The following is a 23,023-nucleotide window of genomic DNA, read 5'->3' on the forward strand; positions in this document are numbered from 1 at the left end:
ATTTGTTAGTTTGTTTTACATGGTGGGGTCTTTTTGTGTCAGTAAAAATGTATGAATGAGAAATGGCGATGGAAACCCCTTTATGTGCAAATATTTATATAATAACCATCACATCTCAGTTAACTTGGAGTCACGCGATGATATGTTGTGTGGTCCTCCCTCTACGACTTGGGAACCCATGCAGTTTATTAGGCTACAGATTAAATAAGTTATGAACTTCATAGGGTGGTGAAACTGCATGTGATTAGCTTGATGCTCCTTTCCAATACATTTTGATGGTCTTCTTCTGGTGACATGATGATTGGTTTCCATTTGACAAATAAAATAATATCTCTCTCATCCATAATAATCTCATCATGTAGGTAGCCTACCAGAACTGTATATGTGAGCTGCTGACTACAGTGCACGGGACAAAAGCACGTTTGCTATATAATACAACAGCTTTTTAAACCCTCAGTAGAGTTGAAAATGTGACGGAAACCCATTTAACTTGTATTTTTCATACGGTATATGGGATTTTAACAGCAAAAGTTTTTTTATTTGTCACACAAAGCCTTATGTCTGCAATTAGTCTGTTTGAAAGAAACATTTCTGGTGGGAAAATGCATATATTGTTTTGTACATATTTGAGAATATTCACATGAAAATCTGTCGCAAATTGCACGGAAACTTAGCTACTAAGGTGGATATTGATCCAACACCTGCCACATATTCAAACCAGCCCACTGGGCACAGATGTCAGTTCAACATCTAGTTTCTATTTACATTTCTTTGAGTCGTGAATTCAACATGAAATCAACACAAAATGTCACCTGTCATTGGATTTAGCTTACAAGTTGGGTGAAAAATAAATAAAGATTCCTGATGTTGACGGCTTATTACAAATCCAATCAGTTTTCTGCATTGATCAAACATCATCACATGGATTTGTTTTGTTGAAATTACGTGGAAACAACATTTATTCACCCAGTGGGAGGCTTGTAAATGACCCCAGGAAAGTAAAACAAAGAACTCTTCATTGAGACAATGATAAACAGCAATCCGTGGGAGAGTTGTGGTGGATATTATAAAATAAGGATCTGCTGGAGTCCAAGTCAAATCAAGATTCTTTATTTCTGAGCTCAGAGAGAATAACAGTTACACAGCGCAGTGTAGACAGTCTGAATCCCTGAAGCATTGGGTAATGGGCACATATCTTTATAGTTTCCTGTTCCTGGGCGGGACTTTATTCATACAAGGACACAGGTGCAGCTGGTTTGCAACACAGGATGATACTCCCAGGAACAGGAGATTATAATAGGTCAGTTTCACAAGGTTAGTCACATACTCAGTTATGTGGACACATACAATTAACAGTCTGTGAACATTTTAATTTCATTAAATCATCAGTGGACCAACAATGCAAATGTAAACAATGGAACAAATGCATCACATCCAAATATCACTGTATTATCTGTAGTGCTGGAGGAAAGACACCCAGATAAACACAAACACAGAGTTTAAAAAAGGACCATTTAAACACATGAAATCTGACCTACTCTATATTCAAACTGACAGACTCCATATTCAATTCATGTTTTCTAATAAAAACATACAAATATATGTTTGAGTATACTTTGTACAATTCAATTTCATATGGTATAAACAGGTAAAAAAATTACCAGTCAACAATATAAGACAACGGGAGCACGGTGTATGTTCTCTGATGAATTTTAAGTCAATGAGATGTGAAATATCAATATACACGCTAAGAGAAGTAATTTCTCTCTCCTGTGTGGATTCTCTAATGACCTTTAAGTGACTATGATGAGTAATATGTTTTCCCGCAGTCTGAGCTTTTCTAAGCCTTCTCCTCTGTGTGCTCTCATGTGTTCTTTCAGGCTTCCTAAAATGCAAAACCTTTGCACCCTGGGAGCAGTGGTAAGGCTTCACCACCTGTGTTTTAGCTCATGTGTTTTCAGGTTATGTAAGTGGGTAAAACGCTTTCCACACTGTGAGCAGTGGTAAGGATTCTCCCTTGTGTATTCTCTCATGTTTTTTCAGGTAGTTTTTCTGGTTAAAACTCTTTCCACACTGTGAGCATTGGTAAGGATTCTCCCCTGTGTGTATTCTCTCATGTCGTTTTAGGTCCCCTAACTGGTTAAAACACTTTCCACACTGGGAGCAGTGAAAAGGCTTCTCCCCTGTGTGTATTCTCTCATGTTTTTTCAGGTAGCTTTTCTGGTTAAAACTCTTTCCACACTGGGAGCAGTGGTAAGGCTTCTCCCCTGTGTGTATTTTCTCGTGTTGGTTCAGGTGTCCTTTCTGGTGGAAACTCTTTCCACACTGGGAGCAATGGTAAGGCTTCTCCCCATTGTGTATTCTCTCATGTTGTTTAAGCTCCCATAAGAGGTAACAACCCTTTCCACACTGGGAGCAGTGGTAAGGCTTCTCCCCTGTGTGTATTCTCTCATGTCGTTTCAGGTCCCCAAACTGGTTAAAACACTTTCCACAGTGGGAACACTGGTGTCGTCTTGCTGGTTTGGACGTCCCTGGCTCTGGTTCCTCTGAGTTTGTTCTTTCTCCTGCCAAAGACAGTGTGTTTTTTTAAATAGAGACCTGAATGAAACCTCCACATGATAAAACGGCCTTGCTACGAGGGTAAATCCTAATAGATCCCTCAATAACCTGAGGCCAGTTTTAACAATCTTAGTGTGATTTTAAAAGAAATGTTGTCGAGCTTCCTGGTAATTACTAATAATATGTTTACATTACTTATTTTATTCATTCTGTTTTACAAGTCAGAACACAAAAAACTAAACAGTTCTAGGACACTGAAGACACAGACGTCGCTGGATTCCAATTGAGCAGGTGGTTCTAAATATCTAACTTCATAGCTGTATGATACAGAATGTGACCTACGCACTTCCTTAAACATAAAATAACTTAAGAACATAACATCTCCTCGTTGTCGAAAGGGTTTGACACGCTATTTAAAAATGGCCCAGTTTGTTATTTAGACGTTGACAAATTTTCAACATTTTGACTGTTACTGATGTCATGACAGTTTGGGTAAAGTAAAAAATACGGTGAGATATTTTGGGTAGACATTCCTAAAACTGATAGTAACTATATATAGTAAGTTTATATACAGCCATATCATAGAGTCTGAAAAGGCTTGTTCATTCACAATGACAGCATATGTTCCTAAAGCTGATAGTAACTATATATAGTAAGTTTATATACAGCCATATTTTAAAGTCTGAAAAGGCTTGTTCATTCACATGAATTCACTATGACAGCATATGTTCCTAAAACTGATAGAAACTACACTGTACACAAATATAAACTCAACATGTAAAGTGTTGGTTCGATGTTTCATGAGCTGAAAAAAAAGATAGAATTTTCCCATATGTACAAAAAGCTATTTTCTCTCAAATTTTCACATCCCTGTTCGTGAACATTTATCCTTTGCCAAGATAATCCATCCACCTGACAGGTGTGGCATATCAAGAATCTGATTTAACAGCATTATCATTACACAGGTGCACCTTGTGCTGGGGACAATAAAAGGCCGCTAAAATGTGCAGTTTTGTCACACAACAATGCCACAGATGTCTCAGAGGGAGCGGGCAATTGGCATGCTGACTGCAGGAATGTCCACTGGAGCTGTCGCCAGGGAATTTAATGTACAGTACCAGTCAAAAGTTTGGACTCACCTACTCATTCAAGGGGTTTTCTTTATATTTACTATTTTATACATTGTAGAATAATAGTGAAGACATCAAAACTATGAAAAAATACATGGACTCATGTTGTAACCAAAAAAGGGTTACATCAAAATATATATTAGATTCTTCAAGGTAGCCACCCTTTGCCTTGACGGCTTTGCACACTCTTCTCTCAACCAGCTTCACCTGGAATGCTTTTCCAACAACAGTCTTGAAGGAGTTCCCACATATGCTGAGAACTTGTTGGCTGCCTTCCCTTCACTCTGCGGTCTAACTCATCCCAAACCATTTCAATTTGGTTGAGGTCGGGGGATTGTGGAGGCCAGGTCATCTGATGCAGCACTCCATCACCCTCCGTCTTGGTCAATTATCCCTTACACCACCTGGAGGTGTGTTGGGTCATTGTACTCTTGAAAAACAAATGATAGTCTAACTAAGCACAAACCAGATGGGGTGGCATATCGCTGCAGAATGCTGTGGTAGCCATGCTGGTTAAGTGTGCCTTGAATTCTAAATAAATCAGTGTCAACAGCAAAGCACACGCACACCATCACACCGCCTCCTCCTTGCTTCACGGTGGGAACCACACATGCGGAGATCATCCGTTCACCTACTTGCGTTTGAAACCAAAGATCGCAAATTTGGACTCATCAGACCAAAGGACAGATATCCACCAGTCTAATGTCCCTTGATCGTGTTTCTTGGTGCAAGCAAGTCTCTTCTTGTTGGTTTCTTTTAGTAGTGGTGTCCTTTAGTAGTGGTGTCCTTTAGTAGTGGTGTCCTTTAGTAGTGGTTTCCTTTAGTAGTGGTGTCCTTTAGTAGTGGTGGCCTTTAGTAGTGGTGGCCTTTAGTAGTGGTTTCCTTTAGTAGTAGTGTCCTTTAGTAGTGGTTTCCTTTAGTAGTGGTGTCCTTTAGTAGTGGTTTCCTTTAGTAGTGGTTTCCTTGCAGAAATTCAACCATGAAGGCCTGATTCATGCAGTCTCCTCTGAACAGTTGATGTTGAGATGTGTCTGTTACTTGAACTCTGTAAAGCATTTATTTGGGCTGCAATTTCTGAGGCTAGTAACTCTAATGAACCTATACTTTGCAGAAGAAGTAACTCTGGGTCTTCCATTCCTGTGGTGGTCCTTAAAGTAACGGACTGTTGTTTCTCTTTGCTTATTTGAGCTGTTCTTGACATAATATGGACTTGGTCTTTTACCAAATAGAGCTATCTTCGGTATACCACCCCTACCTTGTCACAACACAACTGATTGGCTCAAAATAAATATGAAGGAAAGAAATTCCACAAATGAACTTCTAACGAGGTACACGTATTAATTGAAATGCATTCCAGGTGACTATCTCATGAAGCTGGTTGAGAGAATGCCAAGAGTGTGCAAAGCTGTCATCAAGGCAAAGGGTGGCTACGTTAAGACTTTTTAAATATAAAATATATTTTGATTTGTTTAACACTTTTTTTGGTTACTACATGATTCCATATGTGTTATTTCAGAGTTCATATCTTCATTATTATTCTACAATGTAGAAAATAGTTTTTAAAAATTAAAAAAGACCCTGGAAAGTCAATTTCTGACTGGTACTGTAAATTCCTCTACCATAATTCGCCTCCAACGTTGTTTTAGAGAATTTGGCAGTACGTCCAACCGGCCTCACAACTGCAGACCACATGTAACCACGCCAGCCCAGTACATCCACATCCGGCTTCTTCACCTATGGGAAACTGAGACCAGCCACCCGGACAGCTGATGAAACTGAGGAGTATGTCTCGCTGTAATAAAGACCTTTTGTGGCCTGGATCACCAGTGGGTGGGCCTATGCCCTCCCAGGCCCACCAATGGCTGCGCCCCTGCCCAGTCACGCGAAGTCCATAGATTACAGCCTAGTGAATTTATTTACATTGACCGATTTCCTTATTTGAACTGTAAATCGTTGAAATTGTTGCATGTTGCGTTTATATTTTTGTTCAGTACATATATAAATATATAAACTGTATATAACCATATTATAAAGCATGAAAATACTTATTCATTCAGATGTCATGAATTCACTATGACATCATCATGTTTGGATAGGATTTATGGGTTGACATTTTTTCCACTCAGACATAAATAAACAATCCAATCCAAAGGCCAAAGCTTTAATAAAATAACAAATTAACTGGCAAAGCAGCAGAACGAGGCCCGCATGCAGCAACATCACAAGTCACGTTTTTGCAGCTGTTTCAGTACAACACTACAGGGAGAGAGAGGGGGAGAGGACAAACTCCACTGGACTAGTTTCAATGTATGGAATCACTTTAAAGCATCATTGAGAAATAATGAATTGAAGTGGTAACATTTGTAGACTAGCGGTGAAGAATGTTGGGCCAGTAACCGAAAGATCTCCGGTTCGAATCCCCACGCCAGCAAGTTTAAAAAATCTGCTGTCCTGAACTTGAGCAAGGCAGTTAATCCCCAACAACTGCTCCCCGGGCACCGATGACGTGGACATCGATGAAGGCAGCCCCCACACTGATTCAGAGGGGTTCAATGCGTTCGACACATTTCAGTTGAATGCATTCAGTTATACAACTGACTAGGTATCCCCTTTCCATCATTAGACTCCATAATGTTTCATCTGGACGTGCTACAGGCCTCCATTAAGACTAGAATATCTGAAGAATCTAGGTATTTCCATGTTTAACAAGTTCAGTAGATCAGATGTTAATGAAGCAATACAGACCACATTGAAGTGTCTGGAGTTTAGTTTGCCTGTTCTAGAGTCTTGTAAAGACAGGGGGGTTGACTGGGACAGGCAATGTAACATCCATAATGTTCTTAGGAACTGTTTTTGTCCTTACATTAGATCATCTTGAAACTTTCTCTCCAAAGCTAACGTTCATCAAGGTGGTCTATTGGAATCTCTCTTTTCATTGGCAGAAACCTTTTTCAGTGTTATGATATTCATAACATCCATATCCACCAGTCTATCTTCCTGTCAACTAACAGAACCCTGCTGAACCATTGTATTTGTTCAAACTAAACTACTTACTTTGATGAGTCAAATCTGATCCTTTCTTCTCTTCTCCTCCTCTCACAGTTCCACTCAGCACCGTTGTTTTCCTGCAGTCCACCAGCAGCACAGACAACCTCTTCATACCCAGCAGTAAGGTGCTACCGGGAGAGGCACGACACGGGGACTTCAGTAGGACAGAAGTGCTAGCGTTGTCCTGGTAACCATAAAGAGGGGACACAGACACATATCATTATGGATGCTGATGTCACTGTTGTCATGAAGTGCGTTACAAAAACCCAGCCCAGACCCAGATAGAGCAAGCTGTATGCTAGACCAGACCAAGCTGTACCATCTGGTGTTCTGATCTGGAGAGACTCTTCTCTGACTCATCAGCATCAGGATGTTGTTGAGGCTCCCCAGAGGATCCACGATAGTCATGTCTCTCTCCTGTGTGAACAACAACATCAGACAGACAGTCAACTTATGATCTTCTACTACAATCATAGGGTCTTACAAGAGACATTAATGTCTAAAAAAGGGCCTAAAATGGGCACTTTCATCATGATTTTGTAAAATATTGTTTGTGTTGTAAATGTAAAAGGGTCGTTCCACTAAATGGAGGATTTTTGCACCCCTTTGATATTTTAAGTAGAAATGATGCACCAATATTGAATTTTAAAAGCCTGTTATGCAAAGTTAAGTGCACTTTAAACCTCTCTGGGATCGCGGGACGCTTGCGTCCCAACAGCCTGTTAAAATGTAGAGCGCCAGATTCAAAAAAATTATATAAAATTAAACTTGATTAAATCACACATATAAGATACCAAATTAAAGCTACACTCGTTGTGAATCCAGCCAACATGTCAGATTTCAAAAAGGCTTTTCGGCGAAAGCATAAGATGCTATTATCTGATGATAGCCCAATGTAAACAAGAGAGTGTAGCCTATTTCAACCATGCTGGAGCTACTCAAAACGCAGAAATAAAATATAAAACATGCATTACCTTTGACGAGATTCTTTTGTTGGCACTCCAATATGACCCATAAACAACACAAATGGTCCTTTTGTTCGATTAATTCCGTCCATATATTTCCAAATTGTCCATTTATTTGGCGCCGTTGAACCAGAAAAAGCATCGTCCAATTTGCACAAAGTCACGACAAAATATCTAAAAAAAATTACCTCTAAACTTTGCCAAAACATTTCAAAGTACTTTTGTAATACAACTGTAGGTATTTGTAAACGTTAATAATCGATCAAATTGAAGCCGGGTCAATCTGTTTTCAATACAGGATATCAACAAACTCACCGTACTTTTCAAGTCTTGCTCAACTCTCAAACATAAATACAAGTCACTCCACTTCCGGGTCAATATCTTTCTCAGTTCTCTAATGAAAAACCTTAACCTTTTTCCATACAATGGCGACATCCAGTGGAAGCAGTAGAAACTGCGTGGATAGTGATTAGAATTCTGGTTTGCCCATGAGAACCCATTGAACACACAGTGACTTAAAAAAAAAAAAGTTGGTCCTCAGGGTTTTGACTGCTATATAAGTTCTGTTATACTTACAGATATGATTCCAACAGTTTTAGAAACTTCAGAGTGTTTTCTATCCAAATCTACTAATAATATGCATATCTTATATTCGGGGGATGAGTAGAACGAAGTTGAAATTGTGCACGCTATTTTTCCATATGTGAAAACTCTGCACCCGATCCCCAAGAAGTTTTAATACAGACCACACGGAGAATTCAATAAATCGAATTTAAAAGTCCCAAAAATATATGTAACAAAGGCAGATGGCCCCTTCAACAATTCCTACAGTACTGAACAACATATTCAAGTGTAGAACTTCAGTAGAATGCCCCTTTAAAACCACACATTAGTTCAGGTGTTTATAATTTGTGTAACGTCCCAACAGGAATCTGTTCCAAAAACTTCGTAAATAACAAGGTTGCCAACAAACAGCGCATACAAAGTTGTTTAGCGGCAGAATAAGACACCGGGAAGGGAGTGGGCTATTTCATTACGTGTTTCACTCACCACGTTAATCCACTCTGGTAGCCTACGGACAAACATTAAGAATAAGCTACGTGGTGAGTTGATGCCTATTCGGCAGCGTGTTAGCTCGGTGAATTGACCATGCTACTTTGCATGCGGCGTTTGTTGGCATCCTTGTACTTTACGAAGATTTTGGAACAGATTCCTGTTGGGACGTTCCACAAATTAGACCCCATTAGTTCAACAACTGCATCGTTTGTGACCCTGGTTTTAAGACAGTACTCACTGGTGGTAATCGGAAATTCCCTCTCCTCCTCTTTTATTGAGATAGCCTCCTCTTCCTCTTTTACTACAAAATGTTCTTCCTCTTCTTTCAATGTTATGGCATTTTCCTCATTTTTGATTCTGAAAGTTTCTACCTCCTCCTCTTCCACTCTGACAACCTCTTTCCCATCTTCCTCTTTCACTGTAATATCATCCTCTTCTTCTTTCAATGTGATAGCCTCCTCTTCCTCCTTTATCATCCTGAAACCTTCTCCCTCTCCTTTCATCAGAGCTTCTTTCTCCGTCGAGCTTAGTGACCTAATGCTCCGAGCGATTAGCCTAGTGCATTATCAATTTAACACATTTGCTAATTTCAGACTCAAATTACGTTTAAATGAACGAGTAGATACGTAAACATAATTATGAGCCAAACACTAAGAGTAATATACACAAGATTGGTCTAAAGAGCTTCAATGTTTCTGTTTAATGTTCGCTAGCAAACCACCGCGTTGATTGAATCAGAAGCCTTTTGTCGCTGTTGAAGAAGCCTCCTGTCCCGTCCACTAGATTACACGTCACGCAAGAAGCATCACCCGAAAGACTCATATCGCCATCTGTTGGCTGGAGTGGGTAACGCAGATTGGATAAAAAACAACCAGATGTTATGTTTTCTCTTCCTTCTTACAGCCAATACTTTCCTCCAGGGCTGACCTGCCCATTAGGCAGGATTTGGTGACAGATTGACGAGGGTGGCATTTTACGAGCTAAATTGACCAACGCTCATCGCTAACAACACATAATAACACCTCACATAATGTTGCCCTAAAACTATGACAATTTCTATCACCCAGTGGCATATGGGCTATTAAGGTGAGTGTAGGTGAGGCCACATGAAGCAGTGCCTGCTTTGTTTAAGGTAACATGGACAGATACGGCTCTACCTGTGTAGAGCTCATGCCCCTTTACCCTTCCAGTCTCTAAAGTGCCCTTTTGGGTGGTGGTATAATTTGTATTCATTTTTTTGTCATTTTTATTCTGAACCCACTGCCTGCAAGTCATTGTTAAATTTGCCTAACTATCTTACAGGTAGACCCTCTTTCACTCTCTCTCATCATGTCACTAGCTGACAGGCTCCCAGAGGCAGGGTAATAAAAGGCCCCCAGCTCACTTAATTGCCCCTCCCCTCTCCAGCAGCCATCAACCCAGAACATCCTGAAGACAGAACATCTAAAAGATCATCTCGGAATCCTTTCTTCCTCATGGAGCTTTTCAAAAGTGAGGTGAATATTCAATGTGATGTTTGTACGGTGGATTCAGAAAGTATTCAGACCCCTTTACTTTTCCACATTTTGTTAAATTACAGCCTTATTTTAGAATGGTTTAAAAAAATACATATTCAGCAATCTACACACAATACCCCATAATGAGAAAACAAAAACAGGTTTTATGAAAATTTAGCAAATTTCTTAAAGATAAAAAACAGAAATACCTTATTTACATAACAGTAAGTATTCAGACCCTTTGCTATGAGACTGTCATCGCAAAAATTAAGCCATGAGGTAGAAGGAATTGTCCGTATAGCTCTGAGACAGGATTGCGTCGAGGCACAGATCTTGGGAAGGGTACCAAAACACTTCTGCAGCATTGAAGGACCCCAAGAACACAGTGTGGTGAAGAAGGCGCAACAGAGCCTCTTCAACCTCAGGAGGCTAAAGAAAGTTGGCTTGTCACCTAAAACACTCACAAATTTTTACAGATGCACAATGAAAGCATCCTGTCGGGCTGTATTACCGCCTGGTACGGCACCTGCACCACCCACAACTGCAAGGCTCTCCAGAGGGTGGTGCGGTCTGCCCAACGCATTACCGGGGGCAAACTACCCACCCTCCAGGACACCTACAGCACCCGATGCCCAAAAATATATAATCAAGGACATAAACCACCCGAGCCACTGCCTGTTCACCCCGCTATCATCCAGAAGGCGAGGTCAGTACAAGTGCATTAAATCTGTGACTGACAGACTGAAAAACAACTTCTATCTCAAGGACATCAGACTGTTAAACAGCCATTACTAGCACATTAGAGGCTGCTGCGTATAGGCATAGACTAGAAATCACTAGCCAGTTTAAGGAATGGAACACTAGTCACTTTAATAAGTTTACATATCTGGCATTACTCATCTCATATGTATATACTGTATTCTATACTAGTCTACGGTATCCTAGTCCGTTCCGCTCTGATATCGCTCGTCCTTATGTATATAGTCTTATTTCATTCCTACTTACATTTGTGTGTATGTTGTGCAATTTGTTAGATATTACTTGTTAGATATTACTGCACTGTTGGAGCTAGAAACACAAGCATTTCGCTACACCTGCAATAACATCTGCTAATAACGTGTATGTGACCAATAAAATTGGATTTGATATACGTCCTGGATGGCAGGAAACTTGACCCCAGTGATGCACTGGGCTGTACGCACTACCCTCAGTAGACATATCCCAGTTCAACTATTTGCTTATGGTCTTGGCTACAGCCACTGTGTTCTTTGGGAACTTCAATGCTGCAAAAAAATGTGTCTCCCTTCCCCAGATCTGTGCCTCGACACAATCCTGTGTCGGCGCTCTACAGACAACTCCTTCGACCTCATGGCTTGGTTTTTGCTCTGACATGCACTGTGAACTGTGGGACCTTATATAGACAGTCGTGTGCCTTTCCAAATCATGTCCAATCAATTGAATTTACCACAGGTGGACTCCAATCAAGTTGTAGAAACATCTCAAGGATGATCAATGGAAACAGCATGCACCTGAGCGAGTCTCATATCAAAGGGTCTGAAAACTTATGTAAATAAGGTATTTCTTTTGATTTTCTATAATTTGCAAACATTTCTAATAACCTGAATACTTTCCGAAGGCACTGTATGTAAATAAAAACATGTTTTCCACTAACCCTACCATCCATCCCCTAATTAGAGTAAACTAATGCACAACAACTATTAGGCTTCTACGTCCAGCTTCTACATACTATGTACATTTTACGGACACAATGTATTTTACAATAGTTATATTTAGTTTGTTTTTAATCCTATCCTTCAGTTACCCTAAACCTCTCCCATCTATCTCTGAAGACCACCCCGTCCTATCCTTTAGTTACCCTAAACCTCTCACATCTATCTCTGAAGACCATCCAGTCCTAACCTTCAGTTACCCTAAACCTCTCCCATCTATCTCTGAAGACCATCCAGTCCTATCCTTCAGTTACCCTAAACCTCTCCCATCTATCTCTGAAGACCATCCAGTCCTATCCTTCAGTTACCATAAACCTCTCCCATCTGTCTCTGAAGACCATCCAGTCCTATCCTTCATTTACCCTGAACCTCTCCCATCTATCTCTGAAGACCATCCAGTCCTAACCTTCAGTTACCCTAAACCTCTCCCATCTATCTCTGAAGACCATCCAGTCCTATCCTTCAGTTACCCTAAACCTCTCCCATCTATCTCTGAAGACCATCCAGTCCTATCCTTCAGTTACCCTAAACCTCTCCCATCTATCTCTGAAGACCATCCAGTCCTATCCTTCAGTTACCCTAAACCTCTCCCATCTATCTCTGAAGACCATCCAGTCCTATCCTTCAGTTACCCTAAACCTCTCCCATCTATCTCTGAAGACCATCCAGTCCTAACCTCCAGTTACCCTAAACCTCTCCCATCTATCTCTGAAGACCATCCAGTCCTATCCTTCAGTTACCCTAAACCTCTACCATCTATCTCTGAAGACCATCCAGTCCTATCCTTCATTTACCCTGAACCACTCCCATCTATCTCTGAAGACCATCCAGTCCTAACCTTCAGTTACCCTAAACCTCTCCCATCTATCTCTGAAGACCATCCAGTCCTATCCTTCAGTTACCCTAAACCTCTCCCATCTATCTCTGAAGACCATCCAGTCCTATCCTTCAGTTACCATAAACCTCTCCCATATGTCTCTGAAGACCATCCAGTCCTATCCTTCAGTTACCCTAAACCTCTCCCATCTATCTCTGAAGACCATCCAGTCCTATCCTTCAGTTACCCTAAACCTCTCCCATCTATCTCTGAAAACCATCCAGTCCTATCCTTCAGTTACCCTAAACCTCTCCCATCTATCTCTGAAGACCACCCAGTCCTATCCTTCAGTTACCCTAAACCTCTCCCATCTATCTCTGAAGACCACCCAGTCCTATCCTTCAGTTACCCTAAACCTCTCCCATCTATCTCTGAAGACCACCCAGTCCTATCCTTCAGTTACCCTAAACCTCTCCCATCTATCTCTGAAGACCACCCCGTTTGATTTCTATTTGCCATATATTTTTAACTGTGCTGTTTCACAAAAGTTATTGACTTTTATATTCTCATCGTTGCTACAGATTGTAAATTAAAAATAAACATGTTTGCTAAAAGTATTATTATTTTATTAATCAATTGACTATGACTTTTCAAATCATTCAGTAGTGCTGTATGCAGAGTTAGCTCCAGGTAAATGTTGCCATTCCTTGACCTGCGACCAAAAACAAGCAACATATGGACAGTACCAAAACAAATGATCTAATGATTCTGTCTCTTCGCAGCTAAATCTGCAGAGGTTCGTTGTATCCCCATATATATTTTGTATAATAATTTCAATTGAAAAATTCTAAGTTTTGAATCTGGTGTCATTCACAATTTTCATAATTGATGCTTTTAATGCTGCAATTAGTTGGTTGTAATTTTGGGTAGAGCAGACATTTCCATATATTTTTTATGAGCTGCATGTGTGACAACTCCACCAGTCCTATTGATGGTATAATTTACAAAGATTATACCTTTTTCATGTAATCAATTTTATTTATTTATTTTGATCAGTTACTATATTTGAGTTTAACCATTTTTTTGTATTATTTGTTTGGTCTTTTCTGGTGGATTAAACTGAAATTGCAACCAACTTTCTAAGGCTTGTTTTAAAAATAACGATCTTTTGGAGATTATTTCATTTTCAAATAACTGAAAGTGAGAGGTTGTAATCTGAATAAAGAGAAAAAGGCCATTCTTGAACATCGGGTGAGACATTCTTACTAATCTGATAGAGAACCAGGTCGGGATAAAAGTATAACTTTTGTATGATTGAAGCTTTTAGTTAGAGATCTAATGCTTTAATAATTAATCATTTCTGCCCTCCGAATTCATATTCATTATATAAATAGTCCTATTTAATTTATTCTTGCTTGCTGATATAAATACAATTGAATATTTTTTTCTTGAATAATTTAAAAGGGGACTGGGAGACAAGTCAGGATCGAGGCAAAGATGAACGGAGCAAAGTACAGAGAGATCCTTGATAAAATCCTGCTCAGGACCTCAGACTGGGACAAAGGTTCACCTTCCAACAGGACAATGACCCTAAGCACACAGCCAAGACATAGCAAAAGTGGCTTCGAGACAAGTCTCGGAACGTCCTTGAGTGGGCCAGCCAGAGCTCGGACTTGAACCAGATCGAACATCTCTGGAGAGAGCTCTGCTGCAGGTTTTCATCAAGGATCTCTCTGTACTTTTCTCCATTCATCTTTCCCTCTATCCTGACTAGTTTCCCAGTCCCTGCCACTGAAAAACATCCCCACCGCATAATGCTGCCACCACCATGCTTCACCGTAGGGATGATGCCAGGTTTCTTCCAGATGTGACGCTTGGCATTCAGGCCAAAGAGTTCAATCTTGGTTTCATCAGACCAGAGAATCTTGTTTCTCATGGTCTGAAAGTCCTTTAGGTGCCTTTTGGCAAACTCCAAGCTGGCTTTCTTTCGTCTTTTACGGAGAAGTGGCTTCCGTCTGGCCACTCTACCATAAAGGCCTAATTGGTGGAGTGCTGCAGAGATGGTTGGTCTTCTGGAAGGTTCTCCCATTTCCACAGAGGAACTCTTGAGCTCTGTCAGAGTGACCATCGGGTTCTTGGTCACATCTCTGACCAAGGCCCTTCTCCCCCTATTGCTCAGTTTGGCTGAGCCGCCAGCACTAGGAAGGGTCTTGGTGGTTCCAATCTTCTTCTATTTAAGAATGATGGAGGCCACTGTGTTCTTTGGGACCTTCAATGTGGCAGAAATGTTTTGGTACACTTCCCCAGATCTGTGCCGTGACACAATCCTGTCTCGAAAGAAATATATCACATCAAATATAGGCTACTTAAAGTTCAAGTTAGATCACACATTCCGACGATTGTTGTTGAAAAACGGTTCTTAAACAGAACAAAACGGGGATAAACATACCTGAATTTGTCCAATAGAAACTCTCGTTTGCAACTGTTGGACTAATGATTATACCGTATATCAGCTAGATGCAGGCAAGAGTGTGCAAGGCGGTATTGAATGTGTCACTGTCTGTCACCTCAAATTTTTCTCTCGACCTGTGTGCACCTACGTTGTAAACTTTAATTCATAGGCAGGTTGTAGCAACCTCATGATAGGTATAGGGGAAATGTTAGTATCATGTAGTAGTCTAAACCTATCGCTGTTACATTGAACAGGGTGAATGGAATATGATTGGCAGTCATCTAATATGCTGTAATAGAAATAAGGCCATGCTCATGAAAAAACAAATCGTTCTGCCTCATTTTAAACGGCACTGTTAGGATGGTGGACCACTCTTGGTACACATGGGAAACTGTTGAAATGGAAAAACCCAGCAACTTTGCAGTTCTTGACACAAACCGGTGCACCTGGCACCTACTACCATCCCCCGTTCAAAGACACTTAAATATTTTGTCTTCCCCATTCACCCTCTGAATGATACACATACACAATCCATGTCTCATTTGTCTCAAGGCTTAAAAATCCTTATTTAACCGGACTCCTCCCCTTCATCTACACTGATTGAAGTGGATTTAACTTGTGACATCAATAAGGGATCATAGCATTCACCTGGATTCACCTAGTCAGTTTATGTCATGGAAGGAGCAGGTGTTCTTAATGTTTTGTAGACTCAGTGTAAAGCACTACAGATAATCAAGTGCTATTTGAATGTGACGCATTTGCTCTATTGTTTACAGCGGGGTTGGGAAATTCCAGTCCTCGAGGGCCTGATTAGTGTCACAGTTTTGCCCCAGCCCTAGCTAACACACCTGACTCCAATAATCAACAATTCATGATCTTCAGTTTAGAAAGCAATTTGATTAATCAGCTGTGTTTGCTAGGGAGGGAGAAAAAGTGTGACATCAATCAGGCCCCCGAGGACTGAAGTTGCCCACCCCTGGTTTACAGAATGATTTGTATCTTAAAGAGCGTAGCTTTAAGGGAATAGTACCGTCACATCTAGATAAAAACTAATGTGAAAAATGAACAGAGCAAATGTGTATTAAAACACTACCTGTTCATATAAGTATTTATTAATCATCTACATATTCATATTAAGCTTATACGTCTGTATACAGGACGGTTTTATTTGTGAGACGTAAGAGAAAATATATCAGCTTATTGTTAAATTATTATGACGTTCTTTCCAATTCAAAAAAGTGTAGTAACTATTGTTTCCAAACTGCGTTACCTAATCCAGTCAGCAGATGGCGAAGTGCGTCTTTCATGTGATGCTTCTTGCGTGACGTATAATTTACTGGACGGGGCGCTTCTTCAGGAACAACAACACCGCTACTCTTTCAACCACCTCGGTAGCTTGCTAGCCAACATAACATTGAAAGATTGACGCTTTAGACCATGTTAATGTACATTAGCTAATCTCAGTGTTGTAAACGCAGTTCAGTTGACGTATCAACTTAACTTTAACCTAATTTGCTTGTTCAATTTGCAAACTTGTTAAATATTGATACTGAGCCTAGCACTAGGCTAGTCGCTAATGCTAACTAGCTAGCTAGCTAACATCCCTGATCATGAGTTCACTAAACTACTCATCCCCTGCTAAAGAAGAGGAGGTCTGCTATTTACAGAAAAAAGCTCTGGGACTGAACAATGTCGTGGAAGAAGGAGAGGATGTTATAGAGGAAACAGAGGAAGAACCTTTTAGAGAGGAAGAGGATGCTATTTCAATAAAGGTGAAGGAGGAAGACGTTTTGGGAGTGAAAGAGGGGGAGACAGAATATCAGATTAACACCAGTGAGTACTGTCTTAAACAGGGGCACAAACTATGCCGTTGTTGAACTAATGTGTTTTTTAAAGGGGCATTCTACTGAAGTTCTACACTTGAATATGTTGTTCTGTACTGTAGGAATTGTTAAAGGTTCGATCTGCCATTGGTACATATATCTTTGGTACTTTTCAATTAGATGTATTGAACTCTCCATGTGGTCTGTATTAAAGTTCCCCTCATCTAATACAACAGGCTTTTAAAATTCAATATTGGAGCATAATGTATACTTATATCAAAGGGATGCAAAAGGCACCCCTAGAAGGCCAGAATCCCGGAGTCGCCTCTTCACTGTGGACGTTGAGACTGGTGTTTTGTGGGTACTATTTAATGAAGCTGCAAGTTGAGGACTTGTGAGGCGTCTGTTTCTCAAACTAGACACTCTAATGTACTTGTACTCTTGCTCAGTTGTGCACCGGGGCCTCCCACTCCTCTTTCTATTCTGGTTAGCGCCAGTTTGTGCTGCTGTGTGAAGGGAGTAGTACACAGCTTTTTACGAGATCTTCAGTTTCTTGGCAATTTCTCGCATGGAATAGCCTTCATTTCTCAGAACCAGAATAGACTGACAAGTTTCAGAAGAAAGTTCTTTGTTTCTGGCCATTTTGAGCTTGTAATCGAACCCACAAATGCTGATGCTCCAGATACTCAACTAGTCTAAAGAAGGCCATTTTTATTTATATACTTTAATCAGAACAACAGTTTTCAGCTGTGCTAACATAATTGCAAAAGGGTTTTCTAGTGGTCAATTAGCCTTTTAAATGATAAACTTGGATTAGCTAACACAACGTGCCATTGGAACACAGGAATGATGGTTGCTGATAATGATCCTCTGTAGATAATAATGGGCCTCTATAATCCACAAATAATCAGCCATTTCCAGCTACAATAGTCATTTACAACATTAACAATGTCTACACTGTATTTACGATCAATTTAATGTGATTTTAATTGACAAAAAGACATTTCTAAGTGACCCCGAACTTTTGAACGGTTGTGTATACAGTGGGGCAAAAAAGTATTTAGTCAGCCACCAATTGTGCAGGTTCTCCCACTTAAAAAGATGAGAGAGGCCTGTAATTTTCATCATAGGTACACTTCAACTATGACAGACAAAATTAGGGGGAAAAATCCAGAAAATCACATTGTAGGCTTTTTAATGAATTTATTTGCAAATTATGGTGGAAAATAAGTATTTGGTCACCTACAAACAAGCAAGATTTCTGGCTCTCACAGACCTGTAACTTCTTCTTTAAGAGGCTCCTCTGTCCTCCACTCGTTACCTGTATTAATGGCACCTGTTTGAACTTGTTATCAGTATAAAAGACACCTGTCCACAACCTCAAACAGTCACACTCCAAACTCCACTATGGCCAAGACCAAAGAGCTGTCAAAGGACACCAGAAACAAAATTGTAGACCTGCACCAGGCTGGGAAGACTGAATCTGCAATAGGTAAGCAGCTTGGTTTGAAGAAATCAACTGTGGGAGCAATTATTAGGAAATGGAAGACATACAAGACCACTGATAATCTCCCTCGATCTGGGGCTCCACGCAAGATCTCACCCCGTGGGGTCAAAATGATCACAAGAACGGTGAGCAAAAATCCCAGAACCACACGGGGGGACCTAGTGAATGACCTGCAGAGAGCTGGGACCAAAGTAACAAAGCCTACCATCAGTAACACACTACGCCGCCAGGGACTCAAATCCTGCAGTGCCAGACATGTCCCCCTGCTTAAGCCAGTACATGTCCAGGCCCGTCTGAAGTTTGCTAGAGAGCATTTGGATGATCCAGAAGAAGATTGGGAGAATGTCATATGGTCAGATGAAACCAAAATATAACTTTTTGGTAAAAACTCAACTCGTCGTGTTTGGAGGACAAAGAATGCTGAGTTGCATCCAAAGAACACCATACCTACTGTGAAGCATGGGGGTGGAAACATCATGCTTTGGGGCTGTTTTTCTGCAAAGGTACCAGGACGACTGATCCGTGTAAAGGAAAGAATGAATGGGGCCATGTATCGTGAGATTGAGTGAAAACCTCCTTCCATCAGCAGGGGCATTGAAGATGAAACGTGGCTGGGTCTTTCAGCATGACAATGATCCCAAACACACCGCCCGGGCAACGAAGGAGTGGCTTCGTAGGAAGCATTTCAAGGTCCTGGAGTGGCCTAGCCAGTCTCCAGATCTCAACCCATAGAAAATCTTTGGAGGGAGTTGAAAGTCCGTGTTGCCCAGCAACAGCCCCAAAACATCACTGCTCTAGAGGAGATCTGCATGGAGGAATGGGCCAAAATACCAGCAACAGTGTGTGAAAACCTTGTGAAGACTTACAGAAAACGTTTGACCTCTGTCATTGCCAACAAAGGGTATATAACAAAGTATTGAGATAAACTTTTGTTATTGACCAAATACTTATTTTCCACCATAATTTGCAAATAAATTCATTAAAAATCCTACAATGTGATTTTCTGGATTTTTTTTTCTCAATTTGTCTGTCATAGTTGAAGTGTACCTATGATGAAAATTACAGGCCTCTCTCATCTTTTAAAGTGGGAGAACTTGCACAATTGGTGGCTGACTAAATACTTTTTTGCCCCACTGTATATGTTTTATGTTGAAAAGTGTTTTTTTCTCAGACATAAATAAACAACTCCAGGTGAAAGACAAAGGCCAAAGCTGTAATAAAATAAGAAATTAACTGGCAAAGCAGCAGAGCGAGGCCCTCATCCAGCAACGTCACGAGTCACGTTTTGCAGCTGTTTCAGTACTGCACTACAAGGAGAGGGAAAAAATCCACTGGACTAGTTTCAATGTATGGAATCACTTTGGAGTTTCTGGATTTTGGGTAAACTTCTCCTTTAAAGCATCAGACTCCATAGTAATTCATCTTTAGAAGCTACAGGCCTCCTTTAATGCAGCTGGTGGCCACACCAGATACTGACTTACTTTTTATTTTGACCCCCCCCCCCCCCCCCCACACACTTTCCAAAATGTCAATTTATTTGGCACGCTTGATCCATAAAAACACCGGTTCTAATTTGCGCAAAGTGACTACAAAGTATCGCCAAAAATTACCCGTAAACTTTGCCAAAACATTTCAAACTACTTTTGTAATACAACTTTAGGTATTCTTTAACGTAAATAATCGATAAAATTGAAGACGGGATGATCTGTGTTCAATACAGGAGGAAAACAAACTGTAGCTAGCTTTCTGGTCACGCGCCTCTATCTAACAGTACACTTCAAGTTACCCTCGTTCTGGATGGCCGTACTTCTTCATTACACAAAGGAAAAACCTCAACCAATTTCTAAAGACTGTTGACATCCAGTGGAAGCGGTAGGAACTGAAAGAAGGTCCCTTAGAAATCTGGATTCCCAATGAAAAATAATTGAAAAGAGAGTGACCTCAAAAAAAAAATCGGAATGGTTTGTCCTCTGGGTTTCGCCTGCTAAATAAGTTCTGTTATACTCACAGACATGATTCAAACAGTTTTAGAAACTTCAGAGTGTTTTCCATCCAAATCAACTAATAATATGCACATCTTATCTTCTGGGGATGAGTAGCTGGCAGTTGAATTTGGATATGCTTTTCATCCAAACGTGAAAATGCTGTCCCCTATCCTAGAGAAGTTTTTAACGAATGCACTGTGTGTGTGTGTATACTGAACCAAAATATAAACAACGATTTACAGTTTATATGAGTAAGTGATTGTAAATAAATAAATGAGGCCCTAATCTATGGACCTTACATAACTGGGCAAGGGCGCAGCCATTGGTGGGCCCTGGAGGGCGCAATCAGAATTAGTTTTTCCCCACAAAAGGGCTTCATTAGAAAGAGAAATACAACTCGGGTGGCTGGTCTCAGACGATGTGGAGGTCCTGGGCTGGCGTCGTTACATGTGGTCTGTGGTTGTGAGGCCAGTTGGATGTACTGCCAAATTCTCTAAAATGACGTTGGAGGCGGCTTCTGGTAGAGAATTTAACATTCAATTATCTGGTAACAGCTCCAGTGGATATTCCTGCAGTCAGCATGCCAATTGCACGCTCCCTCAAAACTTGAGACATCTGTGGCATTGTGTTGTGTGACAGAACTGCACATTTTAGAGGCCTTTTATTCTCCCCAGCACAAGGTGCACCTGTGTAATGATCATGCTGTTTAATCAGCTTGATATGCCACACCTGTCAGGTGGATGGATTATCTTGGCAAAGAATAAATGTTAACGAACAGGGATGTAAAAAATTCTGCAATCTTTTTTTTCAGCTCATGAAACATCCAACACTTTACATGTTGCGTTAATATTTTTGTTTTTTGTAGTTACTCTCAGTTTTAGGAACATCTTCCCAAATATTTCACTTTATTTTTTACTTTACCCAAAATATGACATCAGCGATAGTCAATGTTGAAAATCTGTGAACGTCTAAGTAAGAAATTGGGCCATTTCAACAGCAGGTGTCGAACCCTTTCGACAACGGGGAGATTTTACTGATGTGCTTTGTGTCTTCGACGTAAAAACAAGTTTTGGACTTCCACTTAAAATTACTTATTTACTTATTTTATGTTTAAGGAAGTGTGTACAGTTGTGGCCAAAAGTTTTAAGAATAACACAAATATGAATTTTCAGTCTGCTGCCTCAGTTTGTATGATGGCAATTTGCATATAATCCAGAATGTTATGAAGAGTGATCAGATGAATTGTAATTAATTGCAAAGTCCCTCTTTGCCATGCAAATGAACTGAATCCCCCCCAAAACTGGAAGCTTCAAAAGGAGGGTGGTGCTTGGAATCATTGTTCTTCCTCTGTCACCCATGGTTACCTGCAAGGAAACACGTGCCGTCATCATTGCTTTGCACAAAAAAGGCTTCACATGCAAGGCTATTGCTGCCAGTAAGATTGCACCTAAATCAACACTTTATCGGATCATCGATAACTTCAAGGAGAGCGGTTTAATTGTTGTGAAGAAGGCTTCAGGGCACCCAAGAAAGTCCAGCAAGCGCCAGGACCGTCTCCTGAAGTTGATTCAGCTGCGGGATCGGGGCACCACCAGTACAGAGCTTGCTCAGGAATGGCAGCAGGCAGGTGTGAGTGCATCTGCACACAGACTGATATTCTGCAAAAGGTACAGGGATTGGACTGCTGAGTACTGGGGTAAAGTCATTTTCTCTGATGAATCCCCTTTTCGATTGTTTTGGGCATCTGGAAAAAACCTTTCTCTGAGAAGACAAGGTGAGCGCTTCCATCAGTCCAGTGTCATGCCAACGTTAAAGCATCCTGAGACCATGTGTGGGGTTGCTTTTCAGCCAAGGGTGGGGGCTCACTCACAATGTTGCTTAAGAACACAGCCATGAATAAGGAATGCTACCAACACATCCTCCGAGAGCAACTTCTCCCAACCATCCAGGAACAGTTCGGTGACGAACAATGCCTTTTCCAGCATGAAGGAGCACCTTGCCATAAGGCAAACGTGATAAGTGGCTCGGGGGAACAAAACATCAATATTTTGGGTCCATGGCCAGGAATCTCCCCAGACCTTAATCCCATTGAGAACTTGTGGTCAATCCTCAAGAGGCGGGTGGACAAACAAAAACCCACAAATTCTGACAAACTCCAAGCATTGATTATGCAAGAATGGGCTGCCCTCAGTCAGGATGTGGCCCATAAGTTAATTGACAGCATGCCAGGGCGGATTGCAGAGGTCTTGAAAAAGAAGGGTCAACACTGCAAATATTGACTCTTTGCATCAACTTCATGTCATTGCCAATAAAAGCCTTTGACACTTATGAAATGCTTGTAATTATACTTCAGTATTTCATAGTAACATCTGACAAAAATATCTGAAGACACTGAAGCAGCAAACTTTGTGGAAATTAATATTTGTGTCATTCTCAAAACTTTTGGCCACGACTA

The 23,023-nt window shown here is 40.7% G+C and overlaps 1 pseudogene; it reads left to right on the top strand.

Annotated features, from left to right (window-relative positions):
* LOC120040565 overlaps positions 1 to 23,023 on the top strand; it is a 90,164-nt pseudogene that overhangs the window by 38,572 nt on the left and 28,569 nt on the right.

Source organism: Salvelinus namaycush, unplaced genomic scaffold (assembly GCF_016432855.1).
Source record: "Salvelinus namaycush isolate Seneca unplaced genomic scaffold, SaNama_1.0 Scaffold363, whole genome shotgun sequence".
NCBI lineage: Eukaryota > Metazoa > Chordata > Actinopteri > Salmoniformes > Salmonidae > Salvelinus > Salvelinus namaycush.